General features: G+C 48.1%; 1 protein-coding gene across 1 annotated transcript in view; it reads right to left on the reverse strand.

Annotated features, from left to right (window-relative positions):
• The window catches only part of SSBP3 (single stranded DNA binding protein 3), a 200,698-nt gene that overhangs the window by 72,240 nt on the left and 112,692 nt on the right, over positions 1–15,766 (reverse strand). The window lies entirely within an intron of this gene.

Genomic DNA, 15,766 nt, shown 5'->3' on the forward strand with positions numbered 1-15,766 from the left:
GATTGCCCAACCTTCCTTCCGAGGAGTGGCTGGTGGGTTTGAACCGCCAGCCTTCTGGTTAGCAGTCAAGCGCCTTAGGCACTATGCTACCAGAGTTCCTCTCAGAGCCTCAGGTACCACATTTATAAAATAACAGGTTAGGGTTGGTGAGTTCTGAGGCCACACCAAGGAGAGAGATTGCAGAACTCAGGCCCTTCTATCTCACCAGCTGCCCTAGCCCACTGTAATAGTGGATGGGTTGGACAGACCATCCACAAGCATCATGCCACCTGACAGGCTCCTTCCTTCTCTGAACCTGAGTCCTCAAAGGGCTGCTATGTAGGTCCCATGGTTTTCCTGTTGGCCCCCCTGTTCTTTAAGCCTCAGCCTAAATGTCATCAGCACCAAGAAGCTGTCCTAGGATTAGACCCAACACCCAATAGTTTCACAAGTAAAGTCTGGTAAACTCAATTAGACCAGAGAGAAGTAACCCTCATCCTGCTCTGCTCCCAGTTCCAGAGGTATGAATAAACATGAGGGAGTGGCACTGAGGCTGGAGGACTGGGATGGTCATTATACAGAACTGCTAACACTTCCCAAGAAGAAGATCCAGGGTCATGGGTTTCTTGTGTGCACAGACGTCTGAGTAACAGCTCTGCTAACAAGTGTCCCTCAGGAACCACACACAGTTGCACTGGCTGACTCAAATTCTCAGTTATCATGGTTATCCACTCCTCCAAAATATACCACCACACCCCAGTTACATTCTAAAACAGAGCCTACCCTGGCAAAGCTTCACAAGGAGGCTCTCAAGAGGATGAAGAGGTGGGTCTGATGCCCAATGAGAAACCTGATACAGGCTGGCCTGGCCTACAGAGCTCAGTCTGTGGTCTGCTTCAGGTCCATGGGAACCATGGAATGCTATTGGACAAGGTGGGCTCCCACTTCAAAGCACACCACACAGAGGTCCACAGATATTTACTGGGGGTCTACCAGGTACACAAGGCAATCCCAGAATGGGTCCAGAGGATCCCACAACACATGCAACCTTCAGGATCCTAGCAAGGAGCCTGCTCAGAGGGGTGTGGCCAGGAGCCATGCCTGAAAGCTCTAGAGGAGACCTGACCATCAGAGAGGGCTTCTGAAAGGACATGGGCCTTCGCTTACAGAGAATTCTGACCCATGCCTGGTTTCTAAAACAGAAACTGCATTTCCCATCAAGGTGGCCCAACCCTACTCCATACGTTAATCAACATTGTATTGAAAGCACAAAGGAAAGTCTTCACCAAGATCTTCTTTGGGGTCTAATTGGACTCTCTAAGTCCCAACAGAAAAGTAACTACTAACCAATTATTGACATGTATTTAGTACCTTCACCTTACAAAGGGCCTGCTTTCACTTACTTACCTGGTGAATATTCCCAACCACCTTTGCAGAGACTGGTCCCTCTCTCTAGAACACTTCCTCCGCCCTCCAGGCTGGGGGAATGCCTCTTTATCCATTAGGTGGTCCTCAGCACAACATTTGTCACACTTGATTGTTAATTCCTTATTATATTAGCCAGCTGTCTTCCCAGGGATGGGGGAAGGAATGGTGTGCATAGCACAGAGAAGATACTGGCTTAATAACTGTTTTTTCAATGAATAATGTTCACAAAAACCCTGCTTTTTAAGAGTAGTAACCACATTTCCTAGGCGAAATTCTAAGATTAGCTAACTCAGTCACCTTCTACAAACTTACCATTTATCTGGCTACATCAAAATGGTGGCCTATAACTATTCCCTCCCGAAAAAAACCCACACACAGGCCCACACCCCACCATGCCCACACATGTCTTAGGACACGCTGTTCCCTCTGCCTATAAACCTGAGTTTTGGGTGTTCGGAAAACCTGGATGCTGGTCCTGCTCGACCCTGGCTAGCAAGGTACTTGGGCAGGTTGCTTCTTCTAGGGAGTCACTGCTACACCTTTCCCCTACCCCCAGGCAATGGTGAAGTCAGCTTATGCTAACAACTGGGGAAAGCACTTGGAGCTCCAGAGAGGACAAAGGCAATGAAAGAGAGTGGGGTGGCCTCGAGTAGCTAAACCCCCACTGTCATTTCCACTTTGGAAGGAAGTCAAGACTGGGCCCAGAGGCTCATTTAGGATCCAGCATGCACAGCCTTCCTGGGGGCACAAAGGGGATCCCAGTGATCTTGTGGGTTGCTAAGATCTACCTGGCTCTCCCAGCCCTCTTGGCCCAGTCTCCCCTTCCATCTCCAAAACAAAGCCTGCTGTTCATTCTTGGGACAGGTTGGACGCCTGAGCTATAGGCCTTGCTGAAAACAGATTTCTGACTCCAGTGGCCCACAGACTTCTTTCAGGGGCTGAGAGAATCTGCCTACTACCTGTGGAGACTGAGGAACAGGCAAGAGGGGAGGAAGCCCCTGGGCCTGGGCGGAAGCCGAGGAGGACAGTGGTAGGGAAAGGCCTACTCTGAGTCCCCTTCCTCCCTGTCCCAGAAAGTAGGACTCAGAGGAATTCTCTGCTAACCTGAGAACCAGCCTTTCACAGCTGGACCCTCCAAATCACAATCTTCTGAGAGACGTGACTCTTGGAATCACAGAGGCAAGCCACAGAGCAAGCTCTGAACTCACTCAGGAGGAATGTGCCTCTTCGATCCTCCTCCTTTCTAGCTCAATCCCTTACTTGAAATGAAAACTTGAGAGAGAAGAGAAAGGCAGGAGGCATAGAGAAGCTAACAAGCAACAGCCCACAGTGCCTCCAGCAGCACCTCCACCTCTGCCCCCACCCTGTGAACACCACACCCTGGGAATAGCTCTGGACCCTCACCAATTGGGTCTCTGGTCCCCCACCATCTGTGCTACTACTTTCTCTGCTCGACAAGTTCCTCCAACACCCTTCCATTTATTTACTTACAGAACTCCAACATATTGATCACTGCTCAGACCCAAATGTCTCTGCTGTCAAGACCAGAGCAGGCCCTGACGTCCCCAAGTATATTCGGGAGCTATGCTAAGTATCAAGAGACTTGTCTCCAGGTGCACCTCACCTTTCATGAAGCACCTGATGGAACACTCATATAGTCATATCAGATTTTTGAGGAAATACCAATCAAGGAAACTCCAAACCAAGGGCTGCTGTAGTAAAGTGGACAGAGCACTAGGCTTGAGGGCAGTAAGCGCAGCTCCAGGTCCCTGGCTCACAGGCTAATTCAGAAAGGCAGGCAACTCACCCCTAACTTGAGATACTCCCCTACAGTGCAGGACACTTCTCTTGAGGTTGCCATGAGAGTTGAAGAAAACAAGAGGTAATGAAAGGGCCATGATCTGCCCCAGTCTCTCTCTCTTCCTCACATTCCCACACTCTCCTTTTCTTGTCATGGGCTCCAGTGCAGGGAACACTGCCTGTCTCCAGGTCTTCACACATGCCATCCCCTTCACCTAGAATGTCCACCTCACTGCTGACTTCTGCCATCCCAATCCTTCTATCCCTCTGGCTGCCCTGGGCCCCAGGCTTCCAGGTCAGACTCTATCTTTGGCTCTCCCAGCATTTTCTACTTGGATTTATAACACGGACAAAAGCCATCTCCTGCAGGACTGCTGGCTCCTAAAAGGCAGAGTCCAAATATTTACTGAGCATTTACTATGTCTAATAATCAATAGCCACTGAATGACTAGGAACCATGACAGAGCTTTCCAGCTGAATAAACTTGGCTTCTCTGGGAATTTTCATCTTTTTTTTTTTTTTCTTCCTTAATAAAGATGCAACTTTAAAGAACAGACACACTTTCATAAACTCAAATGTCAAAATGAGCTAAGAGCAGCCCCTTATCTCCCAAGGGTTTCCATGTTTCTCTCCTTCAAACATGGAAACCTTTGAAGAATCGTGAACTTGAATCCTGGTTCTTTTCCTAGCTTGAAACTTAAGTCAGACAGAGACACCAAAGGACCATCCTTGGTGAATGTCAAGTCCCCCTCTGCCACAGACAGATCCAGTGGAAAGCAATTTTTTTTTTTTTTTAAATTCCACATTTTTTTCTTAATTCCACTTAAGTCCATGGCTTGGGTTTTCTCCATCCAAGGCAAAAAAATTTAATTAAATTTAGGTAATACCAGGCCTTCAGAAACTTTGAGTCCAAAACCATAGAACAAGGAGGAGTTCCACAGCCCCTCTGTACAGGCACAGCCTCCAGCCCACACACCGTAAGTCAAAGGACTAGAGGAAGACCAGAAGAGGACTAGAAGCCAGGTTTTTCACAATGTCTGTGTCTCAGCAGTCTCATCTAGAAAATCCAGATAATATATCCTGCCTCCCAAGGTTTTAGAGAGTAAATCGTCCTATTTTGTACTATCTCAGAACCATGTCTGGCACATAAAAAAAATTTAAAAAAATAAAAAAAGAACAGTTACCAGTGAGTTGACTCCAACTCATGGAGACTTGATGTGTTGTAGAGTAGAACTGTGCTCCACAGGGTTTTCAAGGCTATCACCTTCAGAAGTAGATCCCAGGCTCTTCTTCCAAAACATCTTTGGGTGAGTTTGAACCACCAACCTTTCAGTCAGTAGTCAAGCATTGTATAACCATTTGTGTCACCCACGGACTCCTGCTTGTCACGTACTAGGTACTTGACTGTTGTATACTCCTGAACCTGACTCTCTGCCTTTTCTCCACTAAGGAAGGCTCAATCCATGTGCAGACCAGCCTGGCTGGCGCAGCTTGCTGATCCAATCTGTCCATCCCCTGAAGTCTTACATCTCTTCCCCAAAGCTTTCTGATCCCGAGATCAGTAATGAGTTGCCGTGTATTGAGACTTACTCCATGTAGGCATCAAGGGAGGCTGATCTCACTTAATCCTCCCAACAACCTTCTGAGGTGGCTGAATCCACCCGTTTTATCGCCAACCTATCTTGCAGGTGAAGAACAGAATGGTTAAGTGCCTTGCACAAGGCCATAGCTAACAGGTACCAGGATTTTCTTGTAGGCTGGGTCCTGTTACTACAAACCCACATCCCCTATTCTTACCCCCATCTCTATCCAGAATTTGAAAAGACATAAGTCAGGGGAAGAAAAGACTTTAGTCCTAGAATCAGGCCCTCTGGTTTTAATTTGGGGTAGATCTCTTCATTTTTAATTTGCTCATCTGAACAGAAAAAAAAAAAAAAAAGTTACCACTACCTGCCTGGTCTACCTCACTGAGTGGTATGAAGCACATATGAAGGAAAAAACACAAAGATTTTCTGAAAACAGAAAGGACACCCCCCGCCCCACCCCATCAAAGGAGCTGGGAAAGAATGAAGGCTGCTACAGTGATAAGGAGCGGCTGCCCCCTACAAACCTCTTCTCCTCACGTATAAAACACAGGGAGTGCACTTAACTCCTGGTTCCCAAACTCAGCTCCACCTGAGAACCATCTGTGGAGTTCTGCAACAACCCAGCTGACTGTCATTCCCAGGCAAGGGACAGGGCCCTGGGACCTGGCTTTCAGGGGCTCCTGGCTCAGGCACTTCAGGGTCCCACCTCTACTCTAACCCCAGGAAGGGAAAAAGGCCTCATGTCCAGGAGTGGGCCCTTATGCCTCAGTCCACCAGGACGGAGACAGCGGAGCCAGATGGACAGGCCTCTGCCCCGTCCTCCCTGCCAGGCTCTCCAGAGGCCTGCAGGAAGCCTCCGGGTGCAGGTCGGGGCTTAGACAGCCGCCCAAACAGGTACAGGCCCAGATTTAATTGGCCTCTCGGTTAAGCTTTCTAATCTCATTAAAGCTGCCTCCATCATGCAGACCGCAGCTCTGAATTTAATAACAGAAGAGCACTGCCCTGCCTTGCTGTAAGCTGATTAGGTCTGGGGAGACAACAGGACCGCTCTGGACCAAGCTCCCTGGGGCCCGAGTGGACCTCTCTCTGCACAACTACCATCCTGCCACACGGGTGGCACAGACTCAAGCTGTACCAAGGCAGGGCACACTGAAAGATGGTAGGAAGGGAGGACGTGTGAGGATCCCGGGGTTCAGGCCAGGCCTGCCCAGCCCATCCTGGGATATTAAAGCTAACCCCAAAGTCTTCAACAAATGCAAATCAGAGAACGATTTTATTTCATATTTTATCAGAGTGAAATAATAGAGTCCACCCCACACCGGGAGACAGCTCTCCTTCTGCACAGTCTAGGATTCACAGCTGCTTCCCACCCTGTTGTTCTTGTACCTCCAGACCGCTACTTCATTCACAATGGGAAGGAGGCAGCACATGGGTTATGGCTTGGGGTCCAAACAGCTGCTTTTCATCTTTGGAAGAGACTTGTTCGGCCATCCAATGTTTCCCCAGCCTGTCTGCTCTCTCTGAGAAAGACACAGCGCACTCCCTCCCCAACAAGTGTGTTAGGAGGGCCAAGGGGGACTCAGCTTCTGGACATCAGCTCTGAAAACACCAAGGCCAACATGTGCAAACATCCCTGTGCAAATACTCGTCACCCACTTCTTCATCTAGCTTTATCTAAATACATCCCAAGGAAATAACTTGGCAGCTGTTAAGAAATTCTGCAGTGGCTCCCAAAGTAACAAAAACAAAATATGCAGACATACATACACGCAGAGACACACACACAGACACACACATAGACAGACAGACACATGGGGCAGGGATAGGCATGGAGACACAAACACAGGTGACAACCACCCAGAGAATGCTGGGGTTCAGTCCCGCTGGAAATGTATGGTTGGTTACTGCTAGTTAGTATTTGTGGCGGAGATATTTTAGAAGGAAAGGGACTCAGGCAGGTTCCAAGCCAGGCCTGCACAGATGCCCTGTCCAAGGGAGATGTTCAGGGGGCACGCCCAGCCGAGTATACACACACACCCAACCCCACCCCCTCTGGGACTTGCTTTAAGACACTGGCGTTTTCCATTTCACTTGCCAAGAATGGGGCCACCCTGCCCTGCGTGCCTGTTCCTCAACCCCCTGGAAACAAAGGCAGCAGTCATTGGGGGCATGCTAGCAGGAATCTGTCCATTCCCCTCCCCTGCCATTTCACCAAAGGAGAAGCTAAGGCCCACACAGGAGATGGACAAGCCCAGGACCTGGCCAGGGTACCTCTTATTCCACTACGCATCACTCTTTGGATACTTTGGACAGAGGTGGCAGTTTCTAAAAAAATTTTAAATGCTCTCAGCAAATCTGGATGCTTTATAATCCCCCCCCCCAGGCCCACCCACCAATTTATTAGGAAAATGTCTGAGAGTCAAAGGAGACACGGGCAATCCTCCCAATCAAGCCAGAGTGCAGCAGCCAGCCCGTATTTTCCACTTCTGCATGCTTGCCTGCTGCTGCATCTTCCATCTTGATGCAGGCCTCAAATCTGGACCACTGCATCAACCTCCTCAGTCCTTCCCTTTCTCCAAACAGAACCAACCAGGACAACTAACAGCCCAGCCAACAACTTCACATAATTTCTTGCTCCTTACAAAACACCTACTCAGCCAGGCCCTTCACAGCCTGGTGGAAATCAACCTATGATTCCAGCTCCACCCACACAAGTCCTCCCCGCCCTGAACTCAGCAAGTCTTCTCAAGCTTTCATACACTGATACATACTCTTCCCTTAGCCTGGAAGCCCTCATCACATGCCTCCCTTTTGGTCACCAACTTATTTCCTTTCTCTTTTAGAATCCATACAAAATGCCACCTCATCCAGGAAGCCCTCTTGGGCAACCAGCGACCAGGTTCCTTGCAGCACAATCATCACCTGTTCACATCTGTTTTTCCCAGAAGGCAAACAGTCTCTTATACAACAATAGGGCCCAGCTCAGGGTCAGGTACTCCAAAGGCATTTGTAAGCCAACACAATTTCCAAAAGAAATTTAAAGTCTCAGAACCAATGGAGATCAGAAGCATCACTTAATCTAATCCTAATTTTCTTTTAAATCAAGAAAATGAAGGTCCAGAGAGGTTAAAGACGTGTTGGACATCACATAGCTGGTTAGCAGTGCTGAACTGGTGGCTGGTCAAAAGCCCCTCAGACCCTTAACCACTTGCCAGTAATATGGCCCAGTACATAAGACCAAACTCAGGAGAAAACTACAAAACCCAAACCTACTGCCATGGGTCAATTCCGACTCATAGCAACCCTATAACTCACTCCCGTCGAGTTGGTCCCGAATAATAGCAACCTTTCCTTGGGTTTCCGAGGCGGTATCTCTATGGGTAGGTGGCCCAATCTTTCTTCTGAGGAGTGGCTCGTGGGTTTGAACTGCCAGCCTTCTCATTGGCAGTCAAAATGCCTTAGGCACTATTCCATAGGACAGAGAAAACCTGTCCCATAATATTTCCAAGGCTATAAATCTTTATGGAAGCAGAATGCCTCATCTTTTTTCTGTGGAGTGGCTGGTGGGTTTGAACCACTAATCAATCTTTTGGTTAGTAGCCAAATTCTTTAACCACTGTGCCACCAGAGCTCTTCAGAGAGGGCTACCAAATATACAAGAAAAGGGGTCTTCGAGAGGCCAAGAGGTAGGACAGGGAGACTTGGCCTGGGGGATCCTCAGTCCAGCAGAAAAGAAAAACATGCACCAGCCTAGAAGTGCTGAGAGTAGAGATAATTCACGTTGACTCATCTCGCAGTGCTCAGAGCAGGTGCTCAGCAGGGACGGGAAGAAGGAAAAGACCATACCTGGCACGTGGAGGCACTCAATAAACATTTGTCGTTGCACAAACTGATGACACACATGACTGATTATAAACCAATGCAGTGCACAGTATCACACAGGCCTATACTCGGCTCCAGGATCCCAGAGAATGGAAGGCTTATTTCTGCCGGAGGGTGGGACAGTCTGGGACAGCTTCACAGAGCGGTGACATCTGATCAGACACCATCTGTTATTTTTCTCTAATTGTTCCACATGTGTGAAATTTTGATTCTCAAGCTAGAATGTAGACTCGTGGCTCCTTTCCCTGCCTGCCCCAAATCCTCACTTCAGAATGTCCGTCCATGGCTAGGCTCCTAGGAGGTGCTGAATCGAACAAAAGGGCAGACCACAGCTTTTTATTTTAACGAGGAGATAAAAATGCAAAGTTGCTTTCCCAAAGTCTGCTTTATTCTGCAGAAGTTTCACATCACAAAATCCAACAGCCTCTAAGGGCACTGCCAACATCATCTCAAATGCCACCTCCCAGAACCCTGCCTTGTGTACCTCTTACAAGATGGACACTTTTATGCTTTACTGAACAACTTCCTCTGTGGGGTAGCATGGCTGTTTTATATACCTTATCTCATTTCTTCCTCTCAACAACCCTGGAAGGTAAGGATCAGCATCCCCCTTTGTCAGACTGGGAAAACTGAGGCTCAGATAGGTCATGTGGCAAGGTCAGTGGCAGACACACATCCAGTCTTTTACCATAATGCACTGCTTGTAGTATTAATCCTCTGCCAACAACTTCTTGCAATAGAAGCATCATCAGGGCCAACTGGCAGGAATGAATTAGTGCCCATTCAGAAATCTCACTGGTAAGAAAGTAGTATTAGACAACTACAACTTTGGTTTAGCAGCACAAACTAACCCAGGGTCACAATGCACCAAGCGGTGCTCATTCATACAGACCATATCATAGCCTATTTCCATAGACTGCACCCCACTTCTCACTCTCCTGAAGCCCCCAACACCCCTCCTCACTCCAGCCACATCCTAGTTTCCAGAGAGGCCCAGAAGAATGCAAGCTCCAATTATTCCCTTTCTTGTTTGGATAATGGCCACTTCACAATTCTCCCTCCCACACTGGGACCCTTGCTGCTCCTACAACACATAACCCCAAGCAGGCGCTCAGGCCAGAGAGAGAAGAACAAATGGGAGGGGGATGACAAACACACACAACAGTAAGCTCCAACCCAAACATAACTAATCCATTCAGAGGCGAAAGAGGCTGAGCAGATGGGAACCCTGGCATCCCCCACCCGTCCGCCAGCCGCCACCCTGGGTTCCTGGGCCTTCACCACAGTGTTATAATTATAAAGGGTGACCCAGCCACATGCTCCTGGGGCTGCCCCCTGCTCCCAGGCATCCACAGGAACCGCCTTCATCTGGTTTGGGTTTAGAATCCTGCCCGAGCTTCCCCCAAATCATACATGCAAAGCTAGGAGCACAAACATCTCAGCCTTACAATGCTGCTTCAGCGGGAAGGCGGAGGGAGGCACGAACTTTGGGGGCTCCTCTCTGGCTTCTGCAGCTCCTGTGACTCCAGAAGGGGCAGGGGGGCAAAATACTCAGCCCACTCATGGATCTTCCCCCAATTCTTCCCAGCCAAGGGCCGGCTACTCTCCCCCCAGAGCACCTCCCCACGAGCAGGACTACATCTTCATTCCTGTGTGTGGTGGATGCCATCTTCCCCTACAGCCTGGAACCATGGAGGTGGGGCCAACTCCTGTCTGCTCACTGTGGTACCCCACTGCTTAGCACAGCGGCAGGCCTAGGCATGAAATGCATTCAAATATCTGCTGAATGAATGGCGATTGCAGCTCTATTAAGTATACTGCTGTTATTTTTATTCCCTTAGTATTTGTCTCCTTCTCCGAACCATAAGCTCCCTGCAGGCAGATATGCTACCTGCCTCATTCATCATTATCTCCCAGTACCTGGCACTTAGTGGGTGCTCAGTAAATACTTGTAGAACAAATGAATAATGATTCACCAGTTCGAGAACATTGGAAAACTTTAGTCGGAGATCAACCAGTGGAGGAAATCCACAGACGTTAGGACTGAATCGTTGTGTGCCGTCAAGTCAACTTATAGAAACAGAGTAGGACTGCCCCATAGGATTTCCTAGGTTGTAATGTTTATGGATGCTTTTTACCAGGTCTTTCTCATACAGAGCCAGCAGAGAGGTTCAAACCACCAACCTTTTGGTTAGTATCTGAGCCCTTAAGCATTGTGCCACCAAGGCTCCTTTAGGGCTAAAAAATCACCCGTCACCTCTCTCATTTGTAAAAAGGAAGAGAGTAACTTGTTTGTAATCACACAGCAAGTCAGTACAGCCGCTGCAGAACTTGAACCCGGGCCCTGATGCCACACTCCTGGTGTCCAGCCACATCCTGGTGAGGCTGGGCCCTGCTGGAGGAGACAAAAGGCACTAGAGATGGCTGTTGCTCTCAGAAAGAACGGGTAATCTAGCGGGGCAGATGAGACAGACACGTGAAACAATTAGTGAACAAGATAACTGCCAGGCTAACGGTATTATATCCTGATATAATAAAGTACATGCTGTACAACACAATTAGAGACAAGAGTGAGGCACACCGCACTAATTACACAGGACAAAGAGTTCACAAACGGGAGCCACTGGGGCAGCTGGTAGTGTCTCACAGGGCTCTGGAGGCCCAGGGACCAGAGGTGAGGTTGGGGTGGAGGGTACGGCTGCCACAAAGCCCCCCCGACCGCACTCTCTTGGTGAGGCAGGGCTCACCACTCCCTCCTTGGTGCTCCTGCGCCCCCTGCCCCTGTGCTTGCTGATCCTTCTGATGCTTCACTGCCCTTTTTCCTGGCAGCCCAGTACCAACCACTTGCACAGTACACCCAGAGGGCAGCAGCAGGTCCTAGAACTAAGTTAGCCCCTAGTCATGGCTCCAAAAACCAAAACCAAACTCACTGCCATCAAGTCAATTTCAACCACTAGCGACCCCTCCTTGTGTTTCCAAGGCAATATCTCTGTGGAAGTAGATTGCCCAATCTTCCTTCTGAGGAGTGGCTGCTGGGTTTGAACTGCCAGCCTTCTGGGTAGCAGTCAAATGCCTTAGGCACTACATCACAATTACTACAACCTCAAACAGTCACCAGCGTTTATCAATGCTGGGTGCTAGCCATTGTGCTGAGCCCTTAACAAGCATCACCTTGTTCGATCCTTACAACAACCCTGTATGAGATAAGGGTGTGCTCTTCTGTACACCAAAAAAATAAGCTCACATAGGGGACATCATCTGCCCAAGGCCACACTAGAACATGGCAGAGTCAAGAGACCAAGATAAATCAGGACTATCACACTACATAAGCAATAGTTCTTAAATCACTGCATCCACGCTGTCCAATATGGTGGCCCTAGTCACAAGCACCAAGTACTTGAAAACTGAGTACAGGCAGCCCCTGGTTAGGAACAAGATCCGTTCCCAGGCGTGCCTTTAAGGGGCAGTTGTAGGTAAGTGTGAACAGGTGCACACAGTTCTTATTTAGCCTTACTTAAGTAAGTACAAGGAGCTAAAGCTCTGGTGGCATAGTGGTTAAAGCATGGGGCTGCTAACCAAAAGGTCAGCACTAAGAACCCACTAGTTGCTCCTCGGAAAAAAGAGGAGACAATCTGCTTCTGTAAAGATTTACAGCCTTGGAAACCCTATGGGGCAACATTACTCTGCCCTATAGAGCCACTATGACTTGGAATTGACTCAATGGCAGTGGATTGGGTTGGGTCAGTGTTAAGAAAAGGCTCAAAACCTTTTCAACGATTTCAAAGCTGCATGTGCAGCTAGTGAAGGTGATTGTGATGAAGAAGTTGTTGTGAATAGGGGTTGGAGCCATCGTTTCCAAGTGAAGGCAAATTTACATAACATTAAAGGACAAGTACAAACTGTCTGTAAGTCAGATATTTACTAGGGATTTTACTGGGGTTTACTGTATGTAGTTCAACAAATCAAGATGTGTTGTAAGTGTAACATATATGCCAGATTTCAAAGACTTTGCATGAAAAAAAGAATGTAGAATACCGTTAATCATTTTTAAATTGATTACATCTTAAAATGATAACAACTGTGGCTATACTGGGTAATGGATTAAATAAAATGTATTATTAACATTAATTTCATCTACTTCTTTTTACTGTTTTATGTGGCTACTAGAAAATTAAAAGGACATACGTGGTTCACATTACATTTCTACTGGATAGCACTGTGCTCCAAGTGCTGCCGTCATGTCTGCTGAATCAATGAATGATGGACAGGATGTAGACAACAGGACAAGAGAATGGAGATGGCATTTCAGGCCAGGGGAGCCTTGGAGACAAGGTGCAGGGTGAGAGGCAGCCCTGAGCCATGCAGGACAGACGGGTGGTGAGGAATTCTGAATGTAACTGGGGAGCACATCAGGTATGCTGAAGCCAAATGACAGGTATGGAAATAGGGAAGGGCTTGGACCTCGGATTTTTTGTAAGAACAGGCAGCAAGGCTGTTCACCACACAAAGAAAGGAGCTGGGAAAACTCCAGAGTGCACCTCCTCTGAGGACCAGCAACTACTTGCTCTGACTGGGCACCAGAACATTCTGTGAGCACAGAGCTAGTAGCCATTTCAGGGTGTTGAAGGCACAGCACTGGCAGGTGAAGCTGAGTGGGAGTTGTGGAGGATGAGAGACATGGTGGGTGGGGACTCAGAGGAAATGGCCACTACAGGCAGTAAATACAGTGCATGCAAAGCCCGCCTGCACAGGAGGGCAGCCAGTAAAGGCAGTGGACAGGCAGAGGTGGCAAGAGTAGAGTCTAGGGTGAGGTGTCACTGGAGCTGGACCCTGAAACTTTGTTAGAAAGGGAATACTGTTGGTACAAGGCTGGAGGTTGAGTTTGAGAACACTACCAGAGAATGAACAAGTACTCAAGCAGTGGAAACAATCCCCAGGCTTTGGTAGAAGGCTTTGGCATCACTGTCCTCTCAGTGCTAACTCTTGGTCCAGCCATGGCAGCCACTGAGAAGGCAATCCCACCGAAATCCATCTACACAGTCAGTAAAACCACCACTACCACCCCCACCCCCACCAAGTCCACGAAGAAGGGCGGATGTGTTAGGCTATGCCGCTCTTATTAGAGTACACTCACTCTACCAGTGTGACCCAGGCCACTGTCCATTCAGGCCACTGGCTGAGATTTACTATGGCTGCAGGAGGGCTGGGAGAGACCAGGGCCAGGTGTGTCTGGTAGGAGGTATGGAGGGAGGGCATAGATAGCCTAGGAGAACAAATCCCAGCTCTGACATTTACTAGGGACTTTAGGCTGTTTCTTATTAAGAGGGAAACCACCATCTTACTCCTCAGGGCCCTTCATGAGGAACAAAGTGATTCAACAGACATAAATTACCCAGACCAACCCACGCCCTTCCCTTCCCAATCTTAGCAGTCCCCTAAATGTCTTCTTCTCTTATTTGTTGGGAGCACAGCACCTATCAAGCACAGTGGGCAGCACACAGTTAGGGATTCAATAAATAACAATTTTTCTATTATCAGATGTCACAGCTGAGGAAATAGTAACTTAGATCTACCTGTCACTGGGTTGGAATTTAAGAGAGCAAAAAGTTACCTTTCTGAGCAATCATGGGGCCATGGGACATTCTTATAACAGAAGAAAGTTTCAATCTGGAGGCCCCTGGCTTTCTTTGACAAGTTGGGCAACTGGGAGTCATGGAGAAGAAGTGAAGGGAGTCGTTTGGAAATTATTATAAAAAATGCACCAAAGACAGAATGAAACCGTCACTAGGTTTGGGGCTGAAAGATGGTGATGATCTACAGTACTGGGTTGTCAGTGAAGTCAAACATTGACCCACGGGTGGATAGATGGGGGGCAGGCTGAACAATTAGGTATGTCTATGCAGGGGGAAGTGTGCCCGTGACCAAGTATAGGGTTGGCAGACGATGTTTCTACAAGTCTATTTGTATGTTCTATAAGAATTTCCAGTTATATAGTAGCTCTGACAAGGGACAAGGTTGTAGTTACTTCTTGGCCAAAGCCAGCCAGCTGGAGGGCGACAGTAGTCGGACCTGTAGGATCAGGACCACAGTCACAGGGAACATCAAGCTCAATTGGCATAACATACTACACAAAAACATTGTTCCACATCCTACTTTGGTGAGTAGAGAATGGGATCTTAAAAGCTTGCAAGCAGCCATCTAGATACAATGATGGGTCTATGGGTCTCTCCTTGTGCAGAGCAAAGAATGAAGAAAACTAAAGACTCATGGAAACAATCAGTCCAAGGGACTGGTATCCCATGCGATCCTCAGCGTAATATGACTATAAGACCAGAAGAACTAGATGATGCCCAGCTACCACTGTCAACCACTCAGGAGATCCTGGACAGAGTGGGAGAACAATGTGGACCAAACTCAAAATCACTTTAAAAAAAAAGGGGGGGGGGGACCAGGTTTGCTGGTCTGATAGAGAGAGCCTGATGGAACCCCTGAGACTATAGCCCCTAGCTGCTATGGTCTGGAATTGAACCCACACCTGTGGCTTCCAGCCAAACAAAAGACAGGCATATGAGCTGAACATTTACAATAGGTAGATGCATTTCTTGAAGAGATCAATCATGGGAGAATAGAAGGGTTGTACATGCACAGGGAGACAGCTTAGGGGGCAGGAGTGCATGAAAGGGAAGGACACAGGGAAGAGGTGGCTATGGGGAGAAAGTGAAGGAGAGCTGTTGCACTGTGGGAAAGTGCAGTCAATGTCATCAGACAAAGCGTGTATGAACTGCTGTAAGGAAGATGAATTTGCCCTGTAAATTTTCACCCAAATCACAATTAAAAAAAAAAGATGGTGCTAATCTTCACTGTCTAGCTCCCTGACTCCCTGTCCTGCAGACTTTTCTCCCCTGCTCCCTATTTTGTCCCAAACTCAGTCCTTCGTATCTGCTGTTTCCTATGATGCTGTTGTATTCTACCATCATTCCTTTCCCCCATTCCTCCATCTGTGCAAATACTGCTATCCTTCAAGGTCTCAAGAATTTGCTCCTTTCCTTAGTAGCTATTCCCTGACTTCCTCTAGCTGAATGTGCTCCCCC

This window comes from Orycteropus afer, unplaced genomic scaffold (assembly GCF_000298275.1).
Source record: "Orycteropus afer afer isolate SDZICR_OR568_19922 unplaced genomic scaffold, OryAfe1.0 scaffold00145, whole genome shotgun sequence".
In the NCBI taxonomy this organism is placed as follows: domain Eukaryota; kingdom Metazoa; phylum Chordata; class Mammalia; order Tubulidentata; family Orycteropodidae; genus Orycteropus; species Orycteropus afer.